Raw genomic sequence first — 11,838 nt, forward strand, 5'->3', positions numbered from 1 at the left:
TTTTCCCAAGGCAGAGACTCTCCTCGCGGATTCATGAAATGTATTTCGAAGGAATAATATCTATTCGATGGACATTCATGGAAGCTTCAAGCAGAACCGCTAACTCCACAAAACGAAACGATCTAATCAGAATGCAGAATCGAATTCACCGGTCGTGAATCGAATACAAACGACCTGAAGTGTGAAACGTGCAACATTGTCAAGCAAGAGGATATTCCAAAGCAGAAACCTGTTCGGCTATCTTTCAGAGAAGCTTGTCTCCCTCCTGTGGAAGCCACTCGATCTCCAGATGTATATCAATTTAATTTCCCAGAGGAAGAAAAAGGAAAGGAGTGCTCGGATTATTTCAACGTAATACGCTTGAACGATACGTTAGACGATCGTTGGTTGTATGGTGACCATGTACGCTGTACATACACACGCAGGAAAAGCCGGAGGAGTGAACGTTCGGGCCAAAAAGTTTTATGAGTTTTAATCAGACGAACGAGCGGCCGAGTGCCGTGACGCGAGTTCATTTGCGCTAATGAAATCACTGTTATCTTCTCGACTTCGTGTCTCATATTGCGCCAACTGCTGTTCCGCGTTGGCTCCGTATTGTAAAGCGTGATGGCCGGACGCTGGCTAGTCATAAGTTGGCGAAAGGAACGGAAAATATTGGTCTGCTACGTGTTGTTTTTCCTCCTTTCCTGCTGTTGTATTACACTTTCTTTTCGTTTTGTGGATAGATGAAGAATTTTTGGTCACTGGGATCCTCTCGCACAATAATTTATTAACGCTAGAGCTACCGAACAAGTGAAGATGATTCATATCAGATTCTTTGTTCTCGCAGTTAGCAAAAACGTGCAAGTGTTTCTGGGGATATTAATGTTTACTTTTAGACAGACCAGTACAAATACACATAAATAATTCAAATTTTTGTCATATGTTTCTAATTCTAGTCGAGTACACTCCATTTAGGTGCATGTACTTAAAAAGTCGTTCGTAGCTGGTATGTGTTCTAGTATAATATTAACCGTCGTAGCTCGTGTCAATTTGGCAGATTTTTTAGGTAAAAGATAATGCTATTTTGCCATCTGTAGACAAAATTAATCTGACATTTCGTGACTTGTATTTTTTAGTATCGTTAATGATAAAACGTGCGAAGAAAAGGTGTGACATTTGCTACAAGAAGGGCCCTGTGCCAATTTGACACACATAATTCTCACTTCTATCGAGTCCTACGACGGCCAGTTCATTGCTTTGCAATTGTTGCGCGACAACTATGTATTCGTTGCACTATCCCTTCAGAATGCAGCTAGACAGATACCTCTGAATATCATTTGGCGTGAACATGAAAAGTAGTAGAAGAAGACGCGTTATGTATTCTCTTCGGTCTTCTCTTCGTTGCGAGACAAAGCTAAGAACAGTGAGATCGAAGCATTGCAAAGTTGGACACGTGCGAATGAAATTCGATACTTTCGAAGAAGGACTAACGTGCACGCACGTGAACGACAAGGAACAAAATTAATTATTTATTTTTTCGTTTCATTGATGCTTTACCATTATGGCAGTCTGACGTATCAGGAACGCGTTAAATTGGGAAAATGCGCGACAGCTGAGTCAACCGAATCGACAACTTACATATATTGCGTCTTGACATCGGACACGCTGAATTAGAAATTAAACCTACCGAGCTCTCCGAATAGGAAATTAGTAACGCTGGGGCTACCGAATCGGAAATCGCTAATTCTAATCCTAGCAAATCGAAAAATGGTAATACTGGGCCTACCAAATCGAAAATTGGCGTTACTGGGCCCAGGATTAGAAATCACCGGTATTAAGTTCGCCAAATTACAGACCGTGAAAAATAAGTCCATCGATTTAAGGATCGTCGATCTGGAATCGCCTAAGTTGAAAATTAACCGTATCAGACCTCCCAAATCGTAGCTATCGAAGTCCCAATATCCATCGGTGAAATCTTGAAAAGTTAACTCTCGAATCGAACGTGCGCATTCAATGTCGTCGACGTGAAGTCTACTTGCTCTACCATTCCACGAATGTCCTCTTCTCGTAATTCACACTTTACGCGAGTACACGAATTAGCATAGACCGTTCGATTTGAACGCCGCTCTACTCCATAACGATCGTCCGTAGAACCGTTTCCAAGTATTTGCGATTGCCATCACATTGCAAAGTACCTGCGATCTCGATTATCTAAATGCCGAACGACCACTCCGAGTGGCTCGTCTTACAGAGCAATAATATTGTTGTTGGTTCCAGGCTGCTTTTCACACCCTATAGAGTTGTACTTTACGATATCGGCCATGTAGAAATATATACTTGCCTGTACTTTGTGTATAAGTACAGTACCGTGCAAAAATCTTGGGCTATCTATGATCGTGATAGTCGTAAGGCTGACTGATTGATATTCTTTGGAAATAATTTTATCATATTTTTAAATCAATTCTACGTTGTTTCGTTTCGTATTGAATTCTTAGATTTTTAGAATTTTATATTTTTGGGATTTGTAGATTTCTATGTTGCTTATACGTATACTGAATGTCCCGTAACTGAGATACAATGGAATAAGGAGCAAGATACATACGTGGAAAATTTGTCAAATATCACGCTTTTTTTTGCACAAAGATAGAGTATAAAAATTTGTTAAGTATGTCTATGTGAAATTGGCTAATTCTCGAACAGAAGGTGGACTATTAATGTGAAATTTTTGTAGGCATTAAAATAAAACTAAAAATGTGAAGTAACATCTTTTTCCGTTATCCATTTACGGGATGTAGACTCAGCCTGTACTTAATTGCGCCATTTAGTAATATTATATCTTTTTTTTATTATCTAAATATTATTAAAACTGTTCTTACATGTAACATGTATCACACAATTTTCAGTGTAACAATACCAACAGGTAACTTGAAACTTTTGCACGGTATTGTACTCCCTCTAACAGGTCACAATGTTGTTGCATTTATATCAAACTAACGACTGGTTTCCACAATTTGCATAAGATAAACTCATCTTGCAGATACTAACATGCAACAGCAGAGTCAAGCCTATAAAGTTGAAATAGACATAGATAGTCCAAAGATCATTATTGCGAATCGTTATCATTACAGCAAAGACATGTTCGTTTTTACAAATATAATGTAGTTGGACTACCTAGAAAGCTTGTTCATGTATTTTCTGTGTAAATATCGCGTGCGGATAGTCTAGCGGGCCAAATAGTTGGCCGGAAATATCTTTCGTGGTCGGTAAAAAGAAATTGGACAAACCCGCGGCTCAATGGAGAGCCAGCGGATATTATTGCTCGTCGTACGAGGCTTCCTGGTTGCGAGCGTAGTTCAGATAAATCTTGGACGTCTCGCGAAGGCGTTTAGTCCGCTTGGCTCGAAGAAAAGAATTTCTGTTTCGGGGGAGACAGAAGAATGGTCGTAAAAGTGATTGCAGGAAGGAGAATTATGGTTGCGTCTCGCTGGCTGCGCGGCTGGTCGATAATTAATTAGAGGAGAGCAATAAGTGAATCTTGCGAAAGTATCTACAGTGACTCACGGTAGCTTTTGAACGCGCTTGTTATAAAAATACTTTATTAGTATTGTTACGTGCGTTATACGAAATAACCTGAAATTTCATTCGTCTCGTAACGAAACGCAATTGTCGCACAGTTATGTTGGTACAGTTTGAAACAAGTTGGAAGATAGAAGTTACAAGATACTTGCTGCTATATCACAATGATATTTGAACAGTCAATTATTCATTATATTACGATAATAAGTTTCAATTTTAGTACTAATTACACATACGTACTGTAATAACTTCATAAGTAATAATCATTGCTTGCACCAGGCATGCAAACATCAGAAATTTTCCCCTCAATTTCGAGGAATTTCCTTAATCTAAATTATAACTCAGAAATTTAAGAATCGAGACGAAACATCTCTGCAAAATTCGATAATTACAAATATCTCGACAAAAGCGGTGTGTTCGTAATAATTAGTATATATATCTCATCAAAAATAAGCAAAAATGTCCGAATTACTTTTACGTGGTGGCAGGTACATACGCGTATAGTTACATATATTATAAAAAAAATATATACATACGCATGACACAACACGCATACTCTATTCGTAAAAGTTTTACATAGCAAATATTCGAATACTTTCACGAGCCACTGTACATTATATTGTATATTGTTACTTCATTTCTCTCTTTTCTTCAAATTTTTCCTGGTAACGACAGATTCTATCGACTGGTAGTGGGAAATGAAAGGGGAACGGAGAATCTGTTTGAAGTTTATAGTTGAAAACGAGCGAACGAAAAGCGGAGTATTTAGATGCGAAGTAAAAGCTAGATGTAAATCATCGGTACTGTCTAGTCGCAGAATCATCTGTTCGGAACGGGGAGGTTAATGATCAGTTTTCAGCCACCCATCGATTAGTCACCATCATAGCTGTAATCGCTTTTAATCCTGAGTTATTACTCATGCTAGATATATCGCTATTATCGCACCGAGTAATGTCGTACTATGTACGAAATGAACGCGAAATTATACATTCGGACCAAGCGTAGTTAAAATTTGCGTAAAGTATTTGCAGCGCGACGATGTCACTCAGAAGCAAAACACGCTGTAACTCGAAAGTTATGTTCTTCGCGTATGTCTGAGATTCTCTCCGCAGAAAGAAATTTCTTAGCTGTTTGTATCTTCTACACGCGCACATTAACAAACAATTCAGAGGGCCAATGTCAATGATATACGACATTTTGGACGTCGGAATTACCGATATTCTTTGAGAAAATATTCTTCTAATCGGTTTACGCAACATATCGGGTCTGTAACAACTTGGAGGATAATTATTCACAAAATATTTTTTGCTCAAGAGATATGAATAATGTAGAGGCGAGTAAAAAGTACTTGAACGATCGCAACGTTAAAACCGATTAATAATTGTTCGGACAAGCGTTCGCGAAGCTACTCGATAGATAGCAGAAGAATCAGACAAAAACACTGTGCACATTATGCAATAAAAATTACTTTTACGAAACTGCATTATCCTCGAGGCTTCTTCCGCTTATAAGAAAAGAAAATAGAAAAATCGATTACAATATTCTACTTAAATTTGACAGAGCTAATAATTATTCGAAATAGATGGTCTTCGTGGCAATAAAATACAATAATACGACGAAGTAGATAGAAGAAAATTGAAAAGATTCAAATACAAACGAATGCGTAATGTTCTAATGAAACAGCGTTGTACAGAGTAAAATTTCATTATGAACTTTCTAAACAGTCCATCGTAACAGTTGAAACTACGAACTATCATACCAAACTTCCTTGAAAACTATGGATGAACGTGCAGATTGTTGATGACCAGTGCCGAAAATCACGAAACGCGTTATCAGGATGTTTAATCAAAGGTCGTATACCAAGCCGGCAGCGTTTGCAGCGTGAAATGGAAGAGAACAATTTTGAACCGGTGGGGTAACTTGGTTGGATATCGCGTCGACGTGGTACATAAGCAACGTATTATCGTGATGGCGGACAGTGAATTAACGACGAGGCGATTTCCAGGCATTATATTGCGTCTGGCTGACAAATAGAGACGCTGTTATATCTCGTGGCACGTGTTGTTGGGTAATCAAGCGAAGTACCTGCCGGTACACGGAATATTTTAAGGTCAGATTTTACTATTTTCCCGTGCAGCCTACGTACGCTGGCAACGGTATAGTGCCCCGTTGAAGCGGATGGCGTGCGACCAGGTATTATCGTATCCGTTTTCGTCGTCGCTTACCTTCGTGCACGCAGCACCAGACGATTCGACCTTCCGCGCGGCGGAATTTCCTTTCGTCGAATCGGTTGAGTTACTCGGAACCTGCTATCGCGACAGAACGCTTTATTACCGCCGCGTGATTATTGTTGTTGCGAGCAGCAACTTCATTTGCTCGTCGAGCGTCGTGCTCCGTTCCTTTTTTGCTCGATGATTCGAATCTTTAGCGAATATTTGTTAGCGGAGACTTAGAAAGTTTAGGAACCGACGGTTGTTTTCGTTTCTCCTTCTCGTGTTCTTCTTTCGTTTTACATCGCCGTGATATTTGCGAAGCAGTAACGATTTATAAAATATAGGAAATAAATAGGTGTTGAAATTCGGGCGAGATGTCCAGCAACGAATAAACAAGATAATTTAAGGGATATCTGTATAAGACAAGGTATTATAGAACAAAGGCGAAGATTATAAAACGTGTTCGAGGTTCTGTTTATTAGCTATTTATATTTTAAAATTGATAAGAATATGCCTGAAATTCTGTAGATCTATCACGCGTGTGTTCCAATAAGGTATTTCATTAAGAATGACAGATGTGAGGTGTTAGGAAAATATTTATTTCAATTTAAAGTACATTGAATGTTACTAATCGCAAGTCCTGCGGCTTATTCCAAGTTCAATGTATCATACGTGAAACTTGTGGTACAGGAAGATGATAGAAGCGATTAGTCGATGATATAAGATTTAAGCTTGGAGAGAACAGTTAGCATAATGATGAATGACATGTTCTAAAACCAGGCTTATCGTTAATACAACTTATAACAGTAAAAGAGAGATGATTATTTATTTGAACATCAAGAAAGAACTTGGAGCAACGTTTTCTACTCGAAGATCGTGCAACACGATTTATTTTCGTTTACTTTGCTCGCATGGTAACGTTCTTCGAGTCGTCTTGTAAGGATTCTACGGTATTTAATCTTCAGCAGTCATAGTAGAATGGTTTATCAGTGCAGAATCACCGTGCAATTAGCTGGCGCTGCGTTAATAAACGGTACAAAGGATTTTCCCGACTGACGTTCGGACTTTTAGTCGGTGATTAGCGTCGAATTTCGCCGGGAAAACGTTTCAAATTAAGCGTCGCCGCACCTGAGCTTTCTCTTGTGTATTTCGAGAGCACTGTCGTGTGTGAGCACGTAGAAAGAGGCGTGCTCATATTTCACTGTCGCTTGGGGGTGCGATGTTACCGCTCAGTGGAACATTAGAGGATATTATGTATCGCATGCATCAGAAGTATTCCAGCTAAATGTCGCGGTAATTTATACCGAAAGTCGATGATCTTGCGTAAACCTCCGCATTGTCTACGAGTCTGTGTTACTTAATGTCGCGATAAATATGCCATAATAATCTGTCTATGAACATGTATAAAATACGTTTGGTAATCTTACTACGGTATTTAGGACTTCGAACTTTTACATTCTAAAATCTTGTCCTCGTTTTGATAAATAAAAAGGTTTTTAACCAATTATGCAACTAGGCAAAACGAACACCTTCCTATCTAGGGAATCGTTTAACAATTAATACATCGAAATCTGTCTTAGTAGACATCGGCTCTTAGATCCTATGATATTGCATCGATTTCAAGTCGACTTCGCGTCTCTGATTCTTGATAGTTCGAGTAAGTAGAATGATTCTCGCGTTAATAATCCCTCGCCAACCGATATTTTTAATATCCCGATTCCTGCATCGAAATATCGTTTCTAACTTCGTTATCAAAGCCCACGGTCGTGACCTGCATCATAAAACGTAGTGCTCAATGCACCTCGTAACATACGAGTATATATTTCGCTATGCGTAAAACGCGTTATACCAGGGAAAAATTTAGAAAGGAAAGAAAAGAGCAACTGAAAAGAATGCGGGGCGGCTATAAGAGACTAAATGAAGGAATTTACAAACGTTTATGTCGAACAAAACGGTCGAGTTTTCCGCATCGTTGTACGCTTTGTGCGATCACGGTAATTTCATTTCCCTCGAAACAGGTTGAATAACCATCGAACACTCGAGTTCTCCGCCTACGAACGTTCAGGGTAATTTTCTACGTAGGCGAATAGAGATATTGCACGCGGTTCGTCTTCCGATTTCTCCTTTTTCTCTTCTTCTTTTCTTCTCCTATTTTATTTTCTTCCGACGAATTAAAGAACTCACCCCTCGCCGTTTTCCCACACAACCGACAGAATAAAGGAGAGAAAGATGCCGGTAATAATAGTGCTCGCGGCGAGGCACGTTGCTCTAGCCGAGTCTATTCAACCTGTCATTCGCGTTTTGCGGTCACCATTGTGATTTGCAATGGTAACCCTTCGCACATCCTGCCTATTGTCGCGAAAACGTTCGTTCCTCTCTCTTGCTCCCACCCTATATAGTTCTATTCCACTCTAGACCGTTTCATTTCCTTGTCTCCTTTGTGCTCTTCCTGCTTGGCTTCTCTTCGCTCGCGTGTGTCACCTACTCTATCACGTTGCTACTTTTTCTTTAATTTCATTCACTTCGTACAATTTCCATTCCCTCGTTATACACTTTTAACGATTTTTTATTTATCTCTTCGATAGCTCCCTGGTGTCTTTCAAATCGTTTTTCACACGTAATTAGATATTTAGATTTCCTCCTCGATCACTGCTTCTGCAAATAATACATAAACGTCATCTTCGTACATTTATCCTGACTATCTCTTTGACATAAGTCTTCATTGTTATTCCTCACGCGATTTTAATTATTTAGTTTGGTACGAGTGTTCAATCCCATCATTCCTTTTACTCTAATTGCTTCAATTGCTTTAATTCAATATCGTTATCCTTAAAATTGTTACCTTTGCAATTACTTCAAATCGCGTCGTCGTCTGGAAGAAAATTCCAGTTTAACATTAAATAATTAGAAATTTTATTCGAATCGACCAGTGTAAGTCAAGTAACAGTTGTTTAACTCCAATTACGTTTTAAGTAGCTTTAAACATTTATGACACTATTAGCCAATCCTTATTGTATTCCCTTCTATTTTCCTCTCTTTCTTCTCTATATTTTCCAGTTCACGATTCTTTCGTTTCTCCTATGTCATTTTACCTCCTCGTCTCCCATTTTTCATAATTCTCGGTTCTATCGTTCGCCTCTACCCCGAGCACTAACCTCACACCCCTTTCCGTTTATTTCTAGCTTCGCTCCTCGCCCTCGAACTCCACACGACGTTCAATTCGAACCGGAAGCGTGTAAGCGCATAATTTTAACGGGGAACGCGTTTCGAAGCGGGTAAACGATCGCGCGTACGCGTGTACGCGCATACAACACGGTTTGTAGATCGTGTGAAAATCGTTGTAGCTCCGCACCGGTTAGACGCTAGTTCGAGCCTCCTCCAGTGAATTGACACGCTCGATTCTTCGTCCTACTTTCGAATTGATGTGATTATCGAATCGAATTATACGCTTTGCATCCATACGCTGTTATTCGTGTCTCGTTCGAGTTCGTACAATCAAACCCAGCGTTTCCTTTTCCTCGTTTTTCTGACAGGCTTTCTATCACGGCTGCTGGAATTGTGGTCTGTCTTCGCGTGGGGTACGGTCACTGGCTATGCTTGGGACTTCGCGCCACGTTAAAACGGTTATTGTCGACTCCGCAACGGTGACTGATTGGTTAAAATTGGTTTTCGCGATGTACAGGAATTATTTATATGTTTGTAGCGGCACATGAGCTAGAGGACAATTCGAATCTTGTTGTTTTGCCTCGGAGTATCGATATCGTTAGAATACACATAACGTGATATTGAATAAACTCCGGACAAAACAATGTCGCCGCTACGTGCAACCGTCAAACGAGGACGAATTTGAATTTTCCGACTCTTCCCCGACCAGTATAAATAAACGAACGCGATCGTAAGGTGACTAGTTTTTATCAGTCTCGAGCGATCTTATTAGCGATTTATACACTGCCTTTAGCGAATCCGTTAGTACCGAGCGTCTTAGCGAACATTCTCCGTATTTATTTATTTATTATTTAAAAATATACTTGACGGTTTTCAACTTCGAGTTATCTGGTCATTTATTATTATAACCACATATTATTACAATAGGAAAAATTATTGCGACCCTTTCGCGGTTCGAAGAAGATTTCGGCTCTCGTTTCTTCTTTATATCGCAAGATTTTTACTATATATATTCTTGTTGCAAAGAAATCATAAAATCAATTTGATACGTCGACTGTAAAACCTTCGCACGCTTCATAATCTTCATTTACACAGTTTGCAGGACGAATTAGAAACGTTTATGTGATTTTAGTCTTAGAAGGAAGGATTTAATTTTTACTTGTAAAATATCATGGATATCAATAAAATCATTTTCAGCGCGTCAATAGAAATACTGTCAATAGATCAATAAAATATACACAACGTATAACAACGAAACTTTGTAAGGAATATTCCGGATTCAAAGCGTGAGGGTTTAAAGAAATACTTGCTGGATCGATTTCCGCCTTTGACGAAGGATGAAGGGTTTGTGGAAGACGGTAGAAAAGGGAAGCAAGCAGCGGTTAGGCTAGGTCAGTTACCCAGACGGAACGAATTAGGTCAAGACGGAGTACCAGCTCTCCGGGGACGGTTTTGTATTATGCGTGAGACGACATATGGTTGCCGTTCGGACCTGCTACATTGTTATTCACGAGTGTTTGCACGTTCTTGGAAGGAACGTTTACGTTTTAGAATGTACATATCTTTAGCTTCAGTTTTGTTGCTACTCCTTACATTCAAATATGTTCGTAATCCAAACACACGTTCTAATTTTTCGTTCGACAAGTTAATCTCCACTTAATTGATCTGCGATAAAACTGTTGGAAATTTCTCTGCCATTCTCGACGATCAAATCCTTCGCGATGATCGTGTCACGTGAAGTCGAGGGTTAGATGATACAACAAGAAGGTTGAGTCGTAACGCAACTACTATCTTTATTTTCTAACCGACTTTATTTACTAACACAGCACAGGTTTACAATAATCGAGACTGATCGGAGACATGTTCACTACTCGTACGTTTAGTGTTTTTCTGTCTAGGTGTTCTCGTCTTATTACGGAGGAAAGCTCGGTGTGGGTGTGCCCTCTTTAAGAACAACGCGGATTCGCTGTTCGCACCTTTCGTTAGGAAAAGCGAGGGTAACGATCCACGATGCCAATTGGTTATAGGCCACGTTAATAAACGAAGATAGGAGGAGGAAGCCTCCTACCAACGTGGCTAGTAGGTGATATTGTTTATGGGAAAACCCAGCTTACAAAAAACACTTACAAAAATAATAAACTAAAAGTTTAAGTTTATGGTGGGTCCCTGGGGTACTTGAGGGTACGCGGTGAAGTCCTGCACACACATGGCGGCCTCTAATATGAATTGACGTTACAATCGCACTGAATACAACGATGGTTAATACGCGATATCATTAAATGGCAGTTTAAATAATTAAGCTTCCGCGGATAAATCAAATCGTTCATATGCAAGTCTAATTTCTTCGTCGTTCTAAATCTCCAAAAAATCTAAAATAATTTTCAGATGCTTACCCGAACGATTGAAACGTTTTTCCATAGAAACAAAATTTCTGTTGAAGAAATTCGAAAATGAATATTCGCTTGAACCGTCAACGATATCGGCGGTTAACGTACGAAGATGTAACTTCTAATACTACAAAAGAATTGCCAACGTAAGGAAAGGACAGAATACAGTTGTAAAACATATAAATTATAGAGAATGAAAAATTGGAAACACGAATAATAGGGGCTAACGTTCGCTTTCCCCGGTCTCCTCCCGCTTCCTCTTCTCCTATTAATTTCTGATTACAGGTTTTGAACGGGAAATTATCCTGTTTCGTGTTCCCGTGGTAAACAAATTCCGGTTTCCGCTCTCGAGAGTCAACCGATAAAACGTTGCAATGCCGCACTTCCGTCTAATTACCATATTTCACGTTTCGTATTCGAACTTTCAATTTGCCCAATAAAGTTTTCATCGACGCGGCTATATGCATCGGCGTCTATCCTCTGGCTAAATATTTCTCCACGAAATAATTTTGCCC

At 39.4% G+C, this 11,838-nt stretch overlaps 1 long non-coding RNA gene across 1 annotated transcript in view; it reads right to left on the minus strand.

Moving 5' to 3' along the window:
• Positions 1-6,377: 6,377 nt before the first annotated feature.
• LOC117151556 overlaps positions 6,378-11,838 on the minus strand; it is a 16,314-nt gene continuing 10,853 nt past the window's right edge. The window contains exon 3 of the long non-coding RNA XR_004461578.1: positions 6,378-7,491. This is a non-coding gene — a long non-coding RNA (uncharacterized LOC117151556). The remainder of the gene's footprint in view (positions 7,492-11,838) is intronic.

The sequence above is a fragment of the Bombus impatiens genome, unplaced genomic scaffold (assembly GCF_000188095.3).
Source record: "Bombus impatiens unplaced genomic scaffold, BIMP_2.2 scf_0279, whole genome shotgun sequence".
Lineage (NCBI taxonomy): Eukaryota > Metazoa > Arthropoda > Insecta > Hymenoptera > Apidae > Bombus > Bombus impatiens.